The 21,056-nt window shown below is 34.2% G+C and overlaps 1 long non-coding RNA gene across 1 annotated transcript in view; it reads left to right on the forward strand.

Annotated features, from left to right (window-relative positions):
* Positions 1-243: 243 nt before the first annotated feature.
* LOC120888267 (uncharacterized) overlaps positions 244-21,056 on the forward strand; it is a 107,839-nt gene continuing 87,026 nt past the window's right edge. The window contains exon 1 of the long non-coding RNA XR_013440443.1: positions 244-307. This is a non-coding gene — a long non-coding RNA (uncharacterized LOC120888267). The remainder of the gene's footprint in view (positions 308-21,056) is intronic.

Raw genomic sequence — 21,056 nt, forward strand, 5'->3', positions numbered from 1 at the left:
ACATTTACTTTTCTTTCTTCTTTTTTTCTTTTCTTTTTTCTTTTTCTTTTCTTTTTTTTTTTTTTTTTTTGAGATGTCCTTGTAAAAGTTTAGTGCGCTTTGGGATGTGTCATCTCTTGTTTCTTAGGGGTCAACTGTGCTGAGAGAGAAAAGGTCAACCTAAACAGTTCTCAGATTTCATTTCGGGAAATTCCAGGCCCCAGCCCAGTTTGTTCTGTGCCTGTCCACCTATCAAGGCTCAGCCTGCTGTTGTTGCAGCTGTTGCTGAGGACAGAGCCCATTTATTTCCAATCAGCTGGAGCTTCCTGTAAGTGTTATTCAGGCCTTTTTTCTTTCTTTTTTCTATTGCTACTCAAATGAGATTATTATTTTTTTTACAAGATTTATCACAACAGTTCCAGCTTCATGGGGCTTTGGAATACATAACACTGAAGTCTAATGACTTTTCAAAACTCAGACACACTGCTAGAGGCAAACTGTCAGAGATGTCAAATGCCTCGTTTAGCTCAGACTCTACCATTTCGTAGGTATCTCTATGCAGAATGGAGAAGTGAAAGGAGGAATTTGAATGAACATATGGATAATCTCTTCATTGTCCTTCTCATCTCAACTATGCCATAGTAGAGACCTACATAAGACTCGAGGAGAATTCAGAGTCAGAGCCTTGACACCAGCTTCTTAGATAAGAATTTTAGTGACTTGCCCACATTCATGTGACTATTTATGCTATTATCTTCTTATAATACTTTGATACATTTAATCACAGGAGAAAAATATCTGAAGATGGTGAACAAGGAGTTGTTTTTAAACAATAAGATATCTATTTCTGTAATTATTTATCCTAAGGGTCTTGGAACATTGTGTTTAGCAATAATGTTTATATGGTCTGTTCTTTCTAACTTTTTGATAAGATAGAAAAATGTATTTTTATTTTATCTCCCCTCTTGGCCGGTTCAAAAAGAACTCTACATTTTTTTCCAGCCAAGGGGGAAGACAGAGTAAGAGGTGATGCCTGAATTTTTTTTAACAGCATTCTCTTGCATTTTAGAACATTATCATGTTTGCCCCAGCTTTCATGAAGAAAACAGAAGAAATAAATGTGTACCATTACATATTCATGCTGCTTGCATCAGACATGAATTATCAGATTTTAAACGCCTCATAGTATATATTGAAATCATTTATTTTACGACTTTGTTTTCATTTTTTTACAAATTCAGACATGTTTGCCTCCTGTCCTTGAGACAGAGGAAGTACATTAGGAGCAAACACATGTTTGTCTATATGTGTTTATATAAATAAAATAAATAAAATACCCTGTCTCTAAATAAAATATAGACATAAAAATTTCTCTGCTAGTTTTTTTTTTTCATCAGACCATTTTTGTTATCATCTCTTAGAGATATTGGATCACTGGCCAGGTTGAGGCCAGAATTTATTAGCTACATCTTTTAGCTTGCTGGCTAGTCATAATCGTACTTTGCCAATGTTCCCCCCAACTCTCTACATTGCATTAATGAATTGACTTCTTAGTGGTTAATATTGTGCACCCTGGAGTCAGATCACACGGGTTGGAATCCAGGCTCTAGTTTTTGTTAGCTAGGCAATCTGGGGATTCTTCTTCAAACTATCCCAGCAACTTTTCACCATTTTTAACAATATGGATAATGATTATTCCTCCCTTACTCCCAGGTCTACAGGGAAGTTCAAATGAGATAATCCCTGGTGCAAGTTAAGTGCTCTCTTTCTATTATTGTATATGAAATTAAGTTTTCTTAACCTTAAGAGAGAATGCAGGGGGTCAGATTACCTAGATTTTCCAAAAGGTGCACATGAATGGAACTACTGGCCTCAGGGTCAGTCTGCACAGGTGTTCAGAGGTTTTCTGTGGATCTGTCAGTCACAGAGTTGTTATTCTGTCCTGTTCTCTTGACTTTTAAAGGACCAAGAGGAAGGCTCATTGTTAACCATTGAAGGCAATCCGTTGGCCAGAATATACCTTACCATAGTTTCTTACAGAACAAAAAAAATCATTCTTTATTCATATTCTAACTTCCTCTCCAGGAAGTAAAACAATACAACAGACAAACAATCTTTTGTCCAAGGTGAGTTCAGGCTAGATAAACAGATAAATAGAGCTGGGTCTGGTTTTCTTTATTCCTTTCATCCATTCCTAGGAGTATATCAGATTGTTGCTCCAAAGTCCCTGTGGGTGGATACTCTTTGCATATGTATAAAATTCACTCATATCCCTTTTCTGTAAACTACCCACCATCCCTCAAGGTGAATGTTCTTTTTTTTTTTTTTTTTTTTTTGCTACTGGGGATTGAATATAGGGGTGCTTAACCATTGAGCAACATCCCCAGTCCTTTTTAATATTTTATTTAGAGGCAGGGTCTCTCTAAGTTGCTTAGAGTCTCACTGAATTGCAGAGACTGGCTTTGAACTCTCGATACGCCTTCGTCAGTTTCCTGAGCTGCTGGGATTATAGGCATGCACCCCCACTCCTGGCAAGGTGACAACTCTTAATATTTATTTTTCATTTTATATCAGTTTTCTTGAAATTCATACTATCTGAATTCAATTAATTTTAATTTAGAAAGTACGTCATCTTTGCCTCTTCTTCGGATTATTGAGAGAGTTTGGTGTTGTGACTTAAGTAGAAGCACCAAGTTTGCAAGTTACTGATAAATCTCTCCTCATGTCCTAAGGGGTCAATGCTGGTAAAACTGCTGTTAGTGGAAAGTGGAAATGTGTGTAAGTGGATACTCAAAATACATTTTTCCATAGGCAGCATGATACGCATTTTAGTTAAGAATGAATTTATCAATAGTGCATAATTCAGGCAAATTATAGATTAACAGGCTTCTATGAGACAATCTAGGACTCTAATAGTTGTGGACATTGGTGGATGTGTTTGATAGAGAGAATGGGAGATGTCACCTAATACAGCAAGCTTGAGAACGGTTAAGAAGTATTCTGATATACCCTGGTTTCCCTGCATATCACTCGAGTTGTAGAGTTTTTATTTGCTTATCAAGGGTTAACTGAGTTTTAGTTTGGTTTGAGTTTGTTCCAAAATCTTTAAGAACCAAGTATACTATTATTTTAATTACATGCTTTAAAATTACATAAATTTAAAATGAAAGAGGTTTATTGATTTTATGGCAGCTAAATTTAATGTTAGGGAAAGACACAATAAATTAAGGTGACTAAAAAAAAAAACCTCTCCAATTATGTATAGATAAAACAATGTAAAAGGGAAAAACTGTATGGGAAAAATATTTAACGATTTAAAATTATGTATAAGATGGCTTTACATTTGTTTTTAAGTTGTCTTTCTACTATAAATGCAAAACAACCAGAAATATAGGGGGTAATGCATATCTAAAGACACAAGAGGACCCCTGCATAAAGAAAAAGTCATCATACTGCATAGAAAAATTTGTGAATTTACATCCATTTATGCTTTTTGCAGGAAATTTTAAATCTATATACAGTAAACAGATTAATATAATAAGTTCTCATATACCCAACATCCTGTTTCAGTAATCATCAACTTCCTATCTTTCTTGTATTTTTATATATACTTTCACTCACTGTCTTCAAAATGATTCATCTTATTATTTTTCTATGGCTCATTTTAAAGAAAAATTTGTATGTTTTGAAATGCACAAGTCTTCCCTGTACAGTTATGACAAATGGATATTCCTGTGTATCACCCAGACTTACCACAGTATAGAATATTTCCGTCCAGAAAGTTTCCTCCTGTTTTTTCCCAGGAAATCCACTAATGCCCCAGATGGGACCACTTTATTTATTTTTTTTCATTTTATATTGGTTCTGTACAACTTTATAGGACTGAAATTGCAAAAAGCGTACTCTTTTGTGCCTGGCCTTCTTTAAATCAGAAAACTGTGAAATTCATCCAGCAGCATTTGGAAGCCAGCTCAGTTGAGGTGGAGAGCCAGTGGTGTTCATCTCTTCCCAACTCTGCATTCACTGACTTCCAGTTGGTAGCTGTCATGGGCTCTGGGGGGAATATTTACCTCGTGGAAATTGGTCAGTAATGCGTACCACGGTTTTCCCTACCCTGAAGATCCAGTCGTCAACAAGTCACTGGATTCATTCCTGTGGTTGGGTGAATTGGTAGTGTAATCCTTCATATTGCTGGAAAGTATTTCTTTGCATACACTACAAATTCTTCTTCAATGTGTTGTGTAGATACACTGCAAATTATGTTATTACACTTGTATTATTTCAAGTTTGGGGCAATTATAAATAAAGTGGTTTTGAGTGTTCTTGTGTCAGTCTTTCTGTGAACATATGCCTTTATTTGCTTTGGATAAATAATTACAAGTGAATTATGTAGTGTTTTATATGAAAACTAAATGTTCTATTACATCAGCATCTGTTTTTAAATGATTTTTATATTAATTAAATTTTTGCTTCCTACACTGACAGATTTAGAAAGGGAAGCAGATACACATTCAAAAAAGAATGTGGGCCATCACCAGAGTGTTAAGGAACTTTAAATTTGCTACTGTGCCATGTTCTTTAGATCACAGCAGGAAAGGTTATACATTTTCATAAAAGGTTTTCATTTATTTATTTATACCAAACATTTAAAAAATTATAAAGCATGCATATAAAACCAAAACAAAACACAAAACAAACAAAAAGTTACAACTCAATAAATTATTTTTAAGTGATTGTCTGTATAACCCACCCAAATGTTCTATTTCAAGAAGTAGAACCTTGACAGATTTTCAAAAAGATTTTCTTCATCTCCTGTCCTGTTATTATCTTTTACATTCTTCTTGACAGAGATTATCACAATTTTGACTTTGTAGTGCCTCTCTTCACTTTCTTTTGGAGTATTATAGCCCACAGGTATACTTTTAAATGATATGCTTTAGTAATGACTACTTTCCAAGAGGAATTACACATTATTATATATTTGACATTCTTTGCTGAAAGTTGTGAGGTATTTATGAGGTTTTTTTCATGTTTTTGCAAGTAACATAATTAATTAATTTTAACTGGTTTATACTACTCCATTGTTGGAATATTCTCTATTTCTTTGTTCTAACAGTCATAAAATTTGGGAGTTCTCAGTTTGGGGAAATTATGAATAACTCTACTATGAATATTCTTATACATATATCCAATGCATATGTACTTGTCTACATCCAGAGTGGACTTGATGGGACATAGGGTATGAATATTTTTATCTTTAGTGGATAATACTAGAATGGCTTCTAAATTTGTTTAATTATATGCTTACTAAAAATGCATAATAATTCTTGTTTGATATTATTCTTTCCTCTTTAATTTTAGCCATTTTTCTAAAAAAATCTTATTTTATTGGTTCTTTTTTAGTTTTACACAACAGTAGAGCCCATTTTGATATAATTATATAAGCATTGAATATAATCTTATTCTAATTACCACCCCATTCTTGTGAATGTACACAATGGTGAGATTCACTGTGGGATATTCATATATGTACATAGGAAAGTTATGAATTTTAGCCATCTCATGGATATATAATTGTTGATCAACAACAGTAAGTGCTGGGAAGCAACTATTCCAGAAAGTGCTATGTAAGTTTACAGTTCTTCATGTGTCCATCACGTCCTAGGAGAGCACTAAGGAACTGGAAGGGCCAGACACCAAGTTCTGAGAGGCATACTCTTAACTCTTGGGCAGTGGAACTTACATGACTTCTGTATTATTGCATACCACCCCAAAGCTCAGTGGCATAAGTCAACAACCATTTTAGTTTTTCTTATACTTGTAGAGTTTTCTAGGTTCAGTTGGATTTCTTTTTTTTTTTTTTTTTGCTGGTGTTACTATTAAAATTTGAATTAGACTTTCTTTCTTTTGTACTTCAGTCAATTATGCTTATGTATTTTGAACTATGTTGTTGTGTGTATCAATTGTTCTAATCAGAATTGTTCCATTTTCCTGCAATTGAGCCTCTAAAACTTTTGTTATTATTATCATTTTATTACATGTTGCTCTTAAAATCTACTTACTTATATCTTAAAATCTATTTAGCTATATTTAACTATATGAATTTTCTTTGTTAATGTTTGAAGTCTTATATAAGCATGGAATATATCTTATACTAATTACCACCCCATCCTTTTATTCTTATTTTTCTGAATTCTCGTATTCAGATATGTCTTTTATATAGCATATAGTTGATTTTTGTCTGTTAAATATAGTTTAATAGTCCATCTTTTAATTAGTATGTTTAATAATTACATTTAAATTTGATTATTTCAGATCTACTTTTATTTAAATCTGCCATCTTATTATCTTCTTTGTATTCACCCTTTTATTTCTTATCTCCTCCTTTTGGATTGATATTTTTAATATTTTCCATTTCTCTTATCCTTTAAAATCTTAAAATTTATGTATTGTCAGTGTTAACTAAAGGATTATAAATGCATCCTTGGCTTATCAAAATTAAATACTGTTATTTTTAACCTGTTCTTGGGGAGTTTAATAATCTTAGAGCATTTTTAATGCCATTTATCACCACCTCCATGTAAGTGCTATTCTTTGATGTTAGTTTTACCAATCAATATTCAAATATATTTACTCACAACTTATTTACTACTTCTTATTCTTTTTTCTTTTTTTTTTATACCCTTCATCTGGTTATATCTTCTTTACTAAAAATGCCCTTGGATATTCTTTTACAATCAGTCTTCCAGCAATGAATTTTCTCAGTTTTTGTTTATCCCACCATGCCCCACTTCTAAAAGTTCTGTTATATCCCAGTGGGATCCAGTTGGGGACCATGACTTAACACATGAGCCTTTTCAGGACATTCTAGATCCAAACTATAGAAGCACTAATTTTCAGCATTAGTTTTCTAGGGCTTTTGTAACAATAGAAGCTAATCACACAATTTGACCCTAGTGATGTCACAAGAAACTGAAAATATTTGAATGTTAATTCTAGGAGACAAGATTTGTCAAAAACAGATTTTTTCAACCATTTGAGTAAAATTTAAGGGCAGCATTACTGAGGTCCAAAAAAACTCAACAAGGCCCTGTTTGGCCCTTCTTGTAAGATGTTCTTCCTTAAGAGCTGAAGACATTAGCCAAGGGTCAAGTAGTCCTCTTTAAGGGAACCAGTGGAAGAGAAGCGGTCTTAATGAAGCTAATGGATGTCATCTTGTCTTTATTGAGACTTTAACCCTTGAAACTGAATGCATGAAGTACAATTCACATGGAACCATGAGCTTCAGTTTTTTCACTTTCTCCTACCTTCACGTCCAGGCTTTTGTAGACCCAATCCCCACTAGTTCTCCTGCATCATCCAAGGCATTGTCATGGAACGCCAAAGGGTTCTGCACACACACTCCGAGAACAAGAGTTAATTTGCAGTCAGCATTTGCACATCATGACCTGCTAAAAACACCTGCGTGCATAAATACAGCTGAACAAATGTTTGATGCATGATAATTACCCTGATATATGAGATATAGGTTGATATTTGCAACTCTATTTTAATAAAATTTTACAAACTGGTTAGTTTGATCTAATAATGGGTTTTATCCAGCAGTTTAAATAAATTTATTTTGCTCTCCATCCAATTTACAATTTTACTCTGGAAATCTATCAGTGCACAAGCAAAAAATTTCATTGTAGAATTATCTGCTCCTCAGGCCTACCACTCATTTTTTTTTTCCTCTCTTTCTTTCTGTTTTGGTCCAAGTGAGTAATTATGGCAAGTACAATTACACGATTCTCAATTGATTAAAACCATACATCTTCACTCTTTAGTAAATCTGAGTGGAAGCCTTGTCCTATCGGAAAAATAAACATATATATCAACTATATTCATACACACATAAGCAAACACTAGTAAAGGCCTGAAAGGCTGTACCCTAATTTTATAATAGTGATCATCTCAGGAACATAGGAGAGAAGAGAAAGAGAAAAGAAAGAGAATGAAAGACTACACTTTTTATATTTATTCATGAATGCATGTTTTTACACTAGGCTTATTATTAAAGTGTTAAAATTGATTGACATATGCTTTTTTAATATTTGAAATATATAAAGACAAATATTTTAATCTCTATTTTCCCACTTTCCAAATAAAATCAATATTTATAATTTGATAAATTTTCTTTTGGTCTTTTCTACTATGAACGCACAGATACACACATACATATAAGAGTACTATAATTATAATGAATATAGATTTTTGTTGCTTTTTAGTTAGAACAATAATAAAGAATAGTTATTTATGTTTTTAAAAGAATTTTAGCAACTTAACTTTTCATAATTTTTACAGTTCATCAAGTGATATTTTATGAAATAGAAAAGTAATTATTTATTATTCCAGAAGAAAAAAAATAACAAAATTTAAAACCAAATAATGGGTTTAACACTAGTTTAGATGCAAATAGTGAGAGAATTACTAAGTGTTTCTACAAAGAAACACAGAGGAAAGGATAAAAATATGGAAGCAAAGGTAAGAGGCACAGAGAACAGAATGAGAAAGTCTAAACTGTGAACAAATTGTATTTCCAGGAAAAGAGGGGACAGACATGGGACAGAAGAAATATTTCAGCAATGGCTAAGGACATTCCAAAGTGGAACATTTGGATTCCAACAAGTTTAATAGAAAGAAGTCCTTGCTGAGGTAAATCTTAGTAAAATTGACGATGATCACAAACATAAAGATCATCTGTAAAATGATGGAGACATGGAAAAAAATTACCTCAAAATGGGCTACAATTACACTCAGAGTTGACATCTCAACAGAACCAATGGAAGCTAGAAGATGATGATATATTTAAAGTAAATACACGCATTTAAAGCATATTTTTTAAACAAAATGTTGATATTTGTATATTCTGAAATTTATATGTTGAAAGTCCTAGCCCCCCAATATGACTGTATTTGGACACAGAACCTGTGAAGAGGTAAGAAAGTTAAATGAGGTCTTAAGATTAAGCCCCTAGTCTAATAGGGCTGGTGCCCTGGTAAGAAAAGGAAGAGCCCCCAGTGTGCTTATGCCTTCTCTCTGCCACGTGAGAGCACAGTGATAAGGCAGTGGACAAATTAGGATGATAGCCCTCTCCAGGAACCTAATTGACCAGTAACTTGACTTTTGATTTACCATAAGAAAATACTTTTTTGTTGTTGTTTAAGCTACCCTCTCTATGGTTTAGTGTTACAAAAGCCCTAGAAAACTAATGCTGAAAATTAGTGCTTCTATAGTTTGGATCTAGAATGTCCTGAAAAGGCTCATGTGTTAAGTCATGGTCCCCAACTGGATCCCACTGGGATATAACAGAACTTTTAAGAAGTGGGGCATGGTAAGGAATTTTGTATGTGGAAGAACAAGGAATGATAATTTATGATGTATTCAAATCAGCTTAGACTTATATTTTGTTACTTAAATTTATGTAACTAACCCTTTATTTTATTAAGCCAGTTTCTGAAATGTGTCCTATACAGATTTTTAGTCCAGGGTCTGGGAGGATCTATTTAGCTCCCAAAATTAAAGACAGCAGAAGAACAAAGAAAAATGACCTTCTGATTTCTTATAAAAATATGAAAATTACACATTTGGAAAAAAAAGGAGTTACTTTCCTGGAATGTATATTTTACTGATTATTTTATTTTTAAAAATTTATTTTTAACATAAAATTATTTTTACATGAAACATAAAATTATACCTATTAATGAGATACCATGTGATGTTTGATACATGTATAAATTGTGTGATGTTTAAATCATCTGCCGTTGCAAATGTTTGTCATTTCTTTATGGTGAAAGCATTTACCATCCTTTCTTCCAACTTTTTGAAATTACAGTATGTGCTTTGTATCTTTACTCCTACTGTGCAATAGCATATCAGAACTTCTTACTCCTAGGTAACTATACCCCTAACTCCTACTCCCCAAGCCTTTGGTAATCACCATTTTACTTTTGATTTATATGAGATTGATTTTTTTCTACATTCCACATATGAATAAAATAGCGTGTGGTACTTGGATTTCTGTGCCTGGCTTATTTCAATATGTATGTATGTATATATATATATTTCATATAACATTATGATCTCTAATGTTGAGGTAAATGATGTGATTTCGTTTTGCATGGCTGAGTAATATTCCATCGTGTATGTACCATGTTTTCTTTTTTCATCTATTGATGGACACTTCAGATGTTTTCATTTATTGGCTATTGTGAATAGGGCTGCAATAAATATGAAAATACAAATGTCTCTTTGCCATACTGATTTCATTCTCACTAGATATTATGTATCTAGTTGTGGGATTGGTGGATCATGTGTAGTTGTATTTTTAATTTTTTGAGGAGGCTTCATACTGTTTCCCATAGTGGATGTAATAATTTACATTCCCACTATCACTGTGTAAGAGTCGGTTTTCCTTGTCTTTTTGATAATAGCCATTCTTAATGGAGTAAGATGATATCATATTGTGGTTTTGATTTTCATTTCCTTGATGATTAGTGATGATGAACATTTTTAATATACCTATTGGCTATTTGTATATTTTCTTATGAGAAATATTTCATAAGGTATATTGCCTAGGTGGTTTTAAATCACATTTTTTCTTTTTCTATTGAGATTTTCAAATTCTTTATATATTCTGCATATTAATCTCTTGCAAACATTTTCTCCCATTCTGTAGGTGTCTTGTACTCTGATGGGATTATTTATTTTGCTGTGCAGAAACTTCTTAATTTGATGTAATACCACTTGTCTATTGTTGCTTTGTTTCCTATGCTTTCGGGGTCTTGTTCAAAAAACTTTGCTCATTCCAAAGTCCTGAAGCAGTTCTCTGTGTTTTCTTTGTTTAGTTTCATGTCTTATATTTAAATCTTTAATCAATTTTGAGTTGGTTTTATAACTGATAAGATTATATTACCAGTTTCATTCTATGAGTCTAGTTTCATTCTTCTCCATGTGTATACATACTTTTGCTGGCACAATTTATTAAAAATACCGTTCTTTATTCAATACATGTTCCTAGCACCTTTATCAAAAATTAAATGGCTATAGATATGTGGGTTTACTTATAGGCACTCTATTCTGTTACACTGGTCTATGTGTCTGTTTTTATGTCCATACCGTGCTGGTTTGATTAGTGGAACTTTGTAGTAAATTTTTAAGATAAGTAGTGTAAATTTTTTTTTGCTGCTTTGTTCTATTTGTTCAAGATTACTTTGGCTATTTAGGGTCTTTTTTTGGTTCCATACAAACTTTAGGATTATTCTATCTAGTTCTTCAAAGAATATCATTGGTATTTGGGAATGCATTGAATCTATAGATTTCCTGTAGCACAAGGTACTCAACCACTGAGCAACATCCCCAGCTCTATTTTGTATTTTATTTAGAGACAGGATCTCACTGAGTTGCTTAGCACTGGCTTTTGCTCAGGTCAACTTTGAACTTGCCATCCTCCTGGGTCAGTCTCCCAAGCTGCTAGGATTACAGGCGTGCACCACTGTGCATGACAACACAAGGATTTTAACAATATTGAGTCTTCCAATCCATGAACATGGGATATTCTTTTGTGTCCTCTTGAATTTCTTCCATCAATGTTTTATCATTTTTATTATAGAGATCCTTCACTTCTTTTGTTAATTTATTCCTAAGGTTTTGTTTCTGTTTTTGTAGCTATTGTAAACAGGGTTGCTTTTTTGATTTCTATTTTAGATAATTCACAGTTGGCAAATAGCAACTCTAGTAACTCTAATTTTTATATGTTGATTTTGCATCCTGCAACTTTACTGAGTAAATTTATTAGTTTGAATAGTTTTTGATGAACTCTTTCTATATATAAGACTATGTCATCTGTGAACAGTAACAATTCTGTGACTTATTTTCCAATCGGATGCTGTTTTTTTCTCTTGCCTGATTGTTCTGGCTGGGACTTCCAATATTCTGTTGAATGAAAGGGGTGAAAGTAGGTATGCAGATGTTAGAAAGAGTTTTTCTTCCCCCAATTCAATATATTACTGATTGTTGCCTATTTTACCTATGGTCTTCTGTTATGTTGATGTATATACCTTCTATTACTAATTCATTCAGACTATTTATTATGAAATGGTGTTGAATTTTATCAAATACCTTTTCTGCATCTGTTGAGACAGTCATTATTTTTTATCCTTCATGTCGTTAATGTGGTGTATCATGTTTACTGATTTGTGCATGTTGAACCATCCTTGCATCCCTGAGATGTATGATGGTGTAGTAATCTTTTTAATGTGCTATTGGATTCAATTTTCTAGTAATTCTAGAATGTCTTAAGATGTGTTAAGCATAAAGATTTTGCCCCTTTTCTGTCTGTTAGAGAGTGAGCTGAACCAGCCTAAGTCTGACTTGGAGAATTGGGGAGGGTGTGATTTGCTGGATTTATTTACAAAAATGATTTGTCTATCTTCTCACTAATCATGCCTTTTCTTCAGGAGTTGATGCCACCGTTGTTGAAAGAGGTAAATAAAAGCAACAGATACTAAGTGGTATCTGTGAGACTTATTTGAACATATTTAAATCAACCACAAGAGACTTCTGAAATTTGTTAGGATAAATTCTAGATTTTGTAATTGCTAATAAAATAAACATGCTGGTAGTGCTGACTCTAATTTGTCCTAAGAAATCTTTTTATATATATATCTAGTCCTGATTTCCTACTTGGATTCCTTTTAAATTTGTTATTGTTATTTTTAGTACAGGGACAGTTACTTGTATGGTTTTATTTTGGTCCCATAGAACATTCAAAAGAGGACTGAGAGTGGTAAGAGTAATGACCAGACTAAAGAGTAAAAGGACAGGAATCTTTCCAGGTAGGAAAACCAGGTAGCCTGTCCTCTTTTAGAAGTCTTCATGCTCAGGAGTGAAGTTTTCTCTTCTCACAGCTAATAAATGCTATAATTTTTATTATAAATTCCCTGTTACATGAGTTTCTAAGGGGTGGGCCATCTTGACTTTTTAATTATTAATGCATTTTCTCAAACTACAATTATATTCTTAATCCCTGTCCTGCTAACTGGCAATTTCCTGATAGATTGAGTTTTCATTCCTCCCTATTTTGTTAATTGCAACTTGTCTACCATATAATAATAGAACCTTTAGAACAGTACTTTGCCAACTGCAAAAGGTTATCAAATGCTAATGAGCTCTTTTAAATGACTGCTAACTTATAACAAAACTTTCCAAGGTTCCATACTACCTTTAATATTTCTTTATTTTTCTACCCATTCTTCCCAAGAAGATTCTTGACTATTCCTCAAGATTATTTTAAAGATTCTTAGACAGAAATTAGCATGTATGATGGCCTTCTATATGTTGAACATACTCACATAATCATCATATTTCTTTCTCTCAACAAGCCCTGTGAATAAAGTGTTTCTACTTGAAAACAAGGATGAAAAGTGATTTGTTCAAGGTCAGTAGTGGATCTGAGTCCATTTTTTTTTTTTTGCCTTTAGATCCTGTGTTCTTTCCTATATAGAAGTATACTAGGCATGTAAAATGTTACTGTGAAGAAAAAATAAATTGAAACAGGCAAAACTACCATTAAATAACAATAGGAGAACTTCTCTTCCTAGCATGCTATCATTCGCTGCCCATGTCATTACTGTTATATTTTACTTTTCTCCATATTCCTCTCACATCTTGCCTTTATTTCTTTAATCAGATATAACAATGCTTATTTCTGTTTTATTTTTCTAATTTGTCAGCTAATATATGGGAATTATGTAGTAATCATTCAATTATGTATATAAATGATCTGTAATGTCCACATTTACTAGTTACCATTTTATCTTCATTGTATTTCATATAATTAAATTTAAGTGTAATGAAAATGACATTTCTGAAAACTAGTACAAATGATATCTCCTACCTGGAATACAAAAGTAATCATATTTTATTTTTTTCAATTAATTCCTCAAGATATTTCTTCTAACCGTCAGCAGAATATTCTGTACTTTTAAGACCTCCATTGCCTCCCTCTCCAAAATTGTGCAAGTATTCTGAAGTTAACTGAATTCTTAAGGTTTGTTACTATTTGCAAATAGATGGGAATGAAAGTCTACTCACCAGAGACTATTGCATTAGTCTCAATATTATTGTAATAAACTATTTCTACAAGAGAAGGGGATTTCCTTTATTACTTTGGATTGGTCCTTCTTATCCAGATTTTGGAGCTTCTAGATCTGGATACAAGATTATTGTTCTTTCAGTATATTTATTCTCTCTTGCTCAGCCATTGCTGCTTACGTGGACCACATCAGAGGGGCTGAATCGGGATGCACTTGCTGGCTGACAGTTTGTTATTTAGAACCTGTTTCTCTCCAGATGAGAAAGTTTTCAGGTCACCAATCTAGACCTTTCTCTCCCCACTCTGATACCCTTGGTAAACTTTTCTACTAGTGAGATTGAAAGAATTTCTGTTAATATATGTTTCATAAAAGAATAAGGAAAATTAGAATAATTAGAAAATTATTTTTATGATTTTATTAAAAATACCCATTGTTTCATGTTGGCTATTAGAACTTGGTGAAGTAGTTTTTAAAATTATATTTTTAACTTCTTGGTTCACTCTTTTAATCAAGGTCATAGATTTGCCATTTGTCATCTAGGAAATAGTATAATTTAGGGACATCAAAGTGTCTTTTAGCTTAGATGTTGGGTTAGTTAGCTTTCCGTCACTGTGATAAACTACTTAAGAAAATCGAATTAATCAAGGAAAAAGTTTATTTTGGTTCACAGTTTCAGAGGCTCAGTCTCTGGTCACTTCGCTATGGCTGGTTGGGTCTGCTATGGCCCAGTACGTCATGGTGGGAGCATGTGGCAATGGAAGCTGCTTACCTCAAAGCTGTGGGAAGCAAAGCAATGACGGTTTCAGGGCACAGTACCTGACTTCCTTCCTCAAGGCCCCACCTCCTAAAGGTACTACCACTGCCACCCCCAAGCCACAGAATTGTGATCAAGCCTTTAACACATGGACGGACCTTTGGGGGACATTCCAGATTCAAACTACAGAAGACGTCATTCCTTGGTCGTGACCTTTAGCCTATTTAGACACAGGACCTTCATATGTGAGGTGAAGGGCTTAGATTAAAATATCCCTTTTTGCCTTAACCCCTTTCTATAGTAACATATAGTCTCATTAACTCTAGTTCACGAACAAGTTTTTAAAAAGCAACTCATTGTATTGTGTAATAATTAAATAATTTTTAAAAATTTAAAAATAGGTCAATGTATGATTACAGTTTAGATTTGAAGAATTAAAATCAAAAGTCTCATCTTCCTCAGGATAGTTCTGAATTTTATAGACTATTCTGATACAGTGGTTATTAGGAGCCCCTTTCTACTCTCAAACCTGTTTTTGTTTTGATGATAAATTATAAGGTTATTGTAATTATTTTGTTGTTTGAATACTTATATAAAAATGCATTTTGACTTTTTTTAAAAAGAGAGAGAGAGAGAGAGAGAGAGAGAGAGAATCTTTTTTGTAGATGGACACAACACAATGCCTTTATATTTATTTGGTGCTGAGAATCGAACCCGGGTCCTACTCGTGCTAGGCGAGCCACAGTCCCAGCCCACATTTTGACTTTTCATCATTTACCAAATGGTATTTTCTATTCAATTTTTGAAAATCAATTATGTAACGAAAAGCATTATTAAGGGACCAGAAATTTAAAATGATATCTATCATATTTAGTGGGGGAACGAAATAAGCCTTAAAAAACAGACTTAAATGTAACTACATGTGGCAACATCAACAAAATTCCTTATTTTATCATTTTGAATTTTTTTGCACTTTTCTCTTAAAAACATAATGTGTCTGATTTACACAATTTTCGTGTTTTTGTTTCTAAAATATGAGTTGGGAGAAAAGATTTAGGTTGTATTTCCTAGTCTTTCCTCTCAAATAAAACACTTTTTGACAGTCTTTAATTCTTGTTAAAAAATAAAAACATTTCATATTATTAGTAAAATGTTTCCCTTCTATCACTGTTTTTCATAAAACTAGAGGTTCCTTCATGTGCTGTGTAAATATTTTGATTAGCTACATATAGTCTGTGGATTTTTTTAATGTTTCTTGTAAATGTATATTTCAACATCTGTGTTCTTCTCCTTCCTGCCTTAAATGATCTACCACATCTGTAAGTTATTACATCTTTTTTTTTTTTTTTTTTTAATTTTTAGTCCCAGGAATTGAACCCGGGGCATTTTACACAAAGCCACATCCCCAGCTCTCTTTTTTTTTTTTTTAAATTAGTTGCTCAAGACAATACAATGATCTTGACATATCATACATTTGATTCAAATGGGGTATGAATTCTTATTTTTCCACGTGTACAGATTGCAGGATCACAATGGTTATACAGCCACATTTATACATACAGCAATACCAGCTCATTTTTTATTTATTTATTTTTTTAAACAAGTTCTTGCGAAGTTGCTAAATTGCTGATGCTTGCCTTGATCTTGGAATCCTCCTGCCTTAGCCTGTCTAGCTGCTGGGATTATAGACATGCACCCTTGTACCAGCTACACAGATATAAATTAGACTAGGAATAAGAACAGAAACTCTTTGCAATGGTCAAAACCACATGTGGATGGTGTGGTCTGACTCATGAGGTGCTATGCTCACTCAGGTGGCATTCTGCACACCAGCTGGCTGCTGGCTGCCCCAGAATCTATCTGCAGCTATCTTTTGCAACTGCACTGCCTCTGTAAAGACATCACTGTATGGGTGCAGTTTTCTCTAGCATAATTGCTGCTGTCAAAGCCACTTTGTTCTTGTGAAAGGACAGACAATTCCCCTGGAGCTGTGCGTACCATTAGGGGGCCTACTCTTTTCCTTTAATTTCCCTTCCTAAAACAGAGGCTAGAAACTATATTTTACCATTTTACGGTTTTTAGGATTTTGAGCATTTTTAGAATTGTTTTTGGTAAGGAAGTAGAGCCTATATGGAACATCATAAAATTGCTGCTTCTATCCCAGACCCTTTTAGAATTCCTTATTGTGCAGGTCCTTGTTTCACTCTTGCTAGCCAGGGACCTCCTACACTGTCACTGCCATTGCCATTGTAGTATCCAGGCTTCAGTGTTTTGAGATAAGTTCCTAATCTAAAAAACAGAAAGATATTCTTTGTTCCAGGGAATGAGATGTATCTCCCAAGCTCAAACTTATGTTCTCATGATTGACCTCTTTGTGAGATGATCGACATCACGAATGCCACTGGTCTTCTAGGGAAACTTCACTCCCATCCTCTGAAGTATATTAATACTATATTCTGTAGCTATATTCTGTGTCTAAATTTCCCAGAGTACTGTGGATTTAAATAATACCACTTTTGAGAGCTGAAAACTCAGTCCAGATGGGGCTTGTTCAAATCCAGTGTAGGCTGTTTTCATCAAAGAGGCAAAGTGTTTAGGGATTTAGTTTAACTCATGTTAACTTTAATAATAGTAGGTACCCAGGACATGAGTTAATCACCCCAAACACTCTGGTTTTTTTCCCCATTGTTATGTTGCCAAAACCCATTTCTTTAAAAGCTATTTTCATGTCTTTTTGTGGTAGAATGCAAGTTTGGTTAAAATCATGTGAGATTTACTTTCATAATCTTCAAAGTATGATGCACATTTTTCAGAAACAACTCTCTGGTAGAATAGAGCTCATCTATTTCATTCTGCTGCTGACACTTAACTTTCTTCTATAATGTCCCTGCCAAGAGGAGCTCTTTGATTATGCTGCTCAAGGCCAATGAATACAGATGCAGAGACCCTGCAGGGGTCTCAGGCGGAATGTATAAGCTCAAAGGAAAAAAGATGAATTCATAGGCATAAGTGCAAGGAGCACTTCTAAATATATTACACTAACTCATGATCAATGCCTCCATTGTCAGTGAAAAGAATGTATCTATGTCAAGCTTCTATTTCAGAAAGCAGAGGTCAGAATAATAAGAGGTGATGGAAAGGGGACCTGGGTTAATAGAATGTGCAGAGAGCTTAGGGCTGAAGGAGAAGAAAAATACATCAGATCTGGGGAAAAGATCTAAAAGAATGTTCTTGACTGGGGTAAGGACTGGAGCCAGCACCATTACAGAGGGAAGGTAAAGGATCAGTCAAATCAGCCCCATGGTGAGTTGTCTTCAAAGGAAGAGAAGGCTGATAGGATTCAGGGACATGCAATTCTGGGAACACCTGTCCCTAAAAACAAGACTACATTTGCTCGCTTATGCCTTAAAATGGTCCACAGGAACCCGTATCTCTGAAATAGGAGAAGAAGAATACAATATCAAGATATGGAATTGAGATCACCTGGATTCTAGTGACGACCTCCTAATCGGCTCCCTAACTGGCCTGAGCAATTTTTCTGAAACTTGCATCTGTTCATGTCCTTCCTAATGAAACCTTCCATTGACCTTCAGTTGCCCTTCAGATTGAGCTCAAGCCCCTATCAGGGCTACTGGGGTTTGGAGGTGTGGACCTGGTCTCCCGAGTCAATCTCACCTTTGCCACCGTTTCTCCTGCTCTCTCTTCCATCAGCTCCTTTCAGTTCTTGGAAGAGGAAATGCTTTGTTTCACCCTTTACATCTGTTGCCCCCTCAAACATTCTTTTCCCAGCTCTTCACCCTGTACTATTTTAGGTTTCAGCTTAGAGTACTTTTCTCTGGGAGCTTTTCTACTGACGTCCCCCATGGGGTTCAAGGTGGCCAAAGCATCTGTTCCCATCAAGGTTCTGTTTCTCCCTATTGTAAAAGCCATTTTAATTTTGTCTCCGTCTTCTACTAGTTTGGGGATCCCTTGCCATGTCTTGTTCCTCAATGTATGTCCTACACCTCACATAATTTGGGCTCATGTGAGGTGTAGGACATACATTAGGTGCTCAATAAATATTTGTGAATGGACAATCACATGGATGGATGAATAAAATAAGCTTTTCCTGCTCTGGTAAGAGAAAGAGGTGGTATACAATGAATCAAAACGCATTCTGCTGTCCTATATACCTAATTAAAATAAATAAATTAATTGAAAAAAAAGAGAAAGGGGTAAAGGGAATGGTTAGGAAAATATGTCATGGGTAAAAATGAAGGAAAGAAACTTTTCCTTCCTTTGGTCAGTTATAATTTTCCTAAAATTGTACAAAAAAACGGAGACAGTTGTTTGCTGATTGTTTGATTTAAAAATTTGCCACTTATGAAAGCTTGCTGCTCTTGCCCTCCCAACTCCTCTGTTTTGTTTTCTTTTCTATCATGGGCTATTTTTCACCAAGGAGATTGTTATAAAAGAGCATTATTCCAAAGTATCGAATATGGAACCTGACATAACACGTATTTGCATTTGGTAATATTCAGTAATCATAATCATTGAATTTACAGTATAGAAATATAGCATGTTTCTATCTATAGATAGGGTCTCTCTCTCTCCATCTCTCTCCCTCTCTATCTCTCACCCTGAGGTATCTTCATCAGTAGGAAAAATGAAGGACTAGAAAGTTGGAGTGTGAGGTTTGGTCTTGCTTTTATCGTCACCTTGTAGCTAACATTAGGACACTAAGCTTCCTACATTTAATTGCATTTAAGTAACTGCATCATCATAAAAATACATGTTAAGAAGTACAATGGGAAGAGCAATAGCCCAGGAGTTATGAGACTGGTAGCTGTATTGTTCACACTATCATTTGCCTACTTTTTATCTTTCTTCTTATTAAACAATGTAAAATGGACAATGAGGAGTTATGCAGAAAGTTTTAAGATTCCCTTTAGCCTTTCTATTCTGCCAGTCTAGAAAATCAGAAATAAGTATTCTATACATAATCCTATTAAATTTCTAAAAGAATACTAATACTTCTTAGTCCATCCTTCCATTTCATGGGTTACTCTAGTTCAGTGGTTGTTGCAAGCAGGGTTGTCTTTCCTGCATTTTCCATTTCAGTTATTTTGTGATTGCTCCAGATGTGAGCCTTCTACTTCGAGACATCTGCACGGTGTCTTAGAATGGAATTTTTAAAATCTACCCAGGAGCCAGTACTAGCTGAAGGCTCTTTGTGTTTCACCCCACAGCTACCCACAGTGGTTTTAGTGATTGTGTTCTGTGGCGCTCAGCAGCTGTTATGCTACCCGGAATGTGTTTTTCTTGTCTCTTGGCTTTTAAGTTGATGTTCAGAATACCTATTCCCCCATGCTGAGGCTTCAGGGAAGGCAGTTTTCTATTCCCTTCCTAATGCTAAACAAAAAAAGGCCAAGTTCAATTAAACAGCTTGGGAGATCATTAGATCTCCCAAGAATGGTGAATATTAGCATCTTTCAAAGATAGACCACCTGCCTTAAGGCAATTTGTGGCTTTCTGTTCTTGTGCAATACAAGAGATAGATATCTGGCAAAATAAAATAGAATTGGCAAAGGAGGAATGAAACATGATTCCTTTTCAGGGGGAAAAATCACTTCATTCAAGTACCTGCTTAGTTTCATTGCTGCATTTGAGCCTCCAAGGAGAGAAATGTGCAAGAGTTGATCCACAATGTATCTCCATTATTAGTGTATTAAATGGGCTCTTTTGTATATATGTGCAGTTTCATTCAGGCCCCATTAATCACTACTAGGATATTTATTCTTAGCTTTCTGCAAATTGATAAGCATAGCTATAGGGAAATCTATCTGGAAATTTTATTTTCCAAAGGCTTGGCAGTTTCTTTTTAATTATTCCTTGGGGGTATCTCAGGTTTTGCTAATTTTTGTTTAATTAGATTGGGAAAAAAAATTCTGGCAGAAGGAGTAACTTTGTACTTCCCCATAAATTGGAGAAAAGCATTATCCAGGCACTCAGTAAACTTCTTCCAAATACATGCAATAATGCATTCACTTCAGAACAGGGGAAGAGTCCTAAAGTATGATTCAAACAGAACAAAAGTTGCTTTTAGAAGGTAAAAAAAAAAAAATCTGGATGTATTTTTGCTTGCTGCTTTGACATTGCTGTTACAGACAAGAGAGGATGCTGCTGAGCTGATGAAAACAGATTCCAGA

The sequence above is a fragment of the Ictidomys tridecemlineatus genome, chromosome 6, assembly GCF_052094955.1.
Source record: "Ictidomys tridecemlineatus isolate mIctTri1 chromosome 6, mIctTri1.hap1, whole genome shotgun sequence".
Taxonomy (NCBI): domain Eukaryota; kingdom Metazoa; phylum Chordata; class Mammalia; order Rodentia; family Sciuridae; genus Ictidomys; species Ictidomys tridecemlineatus.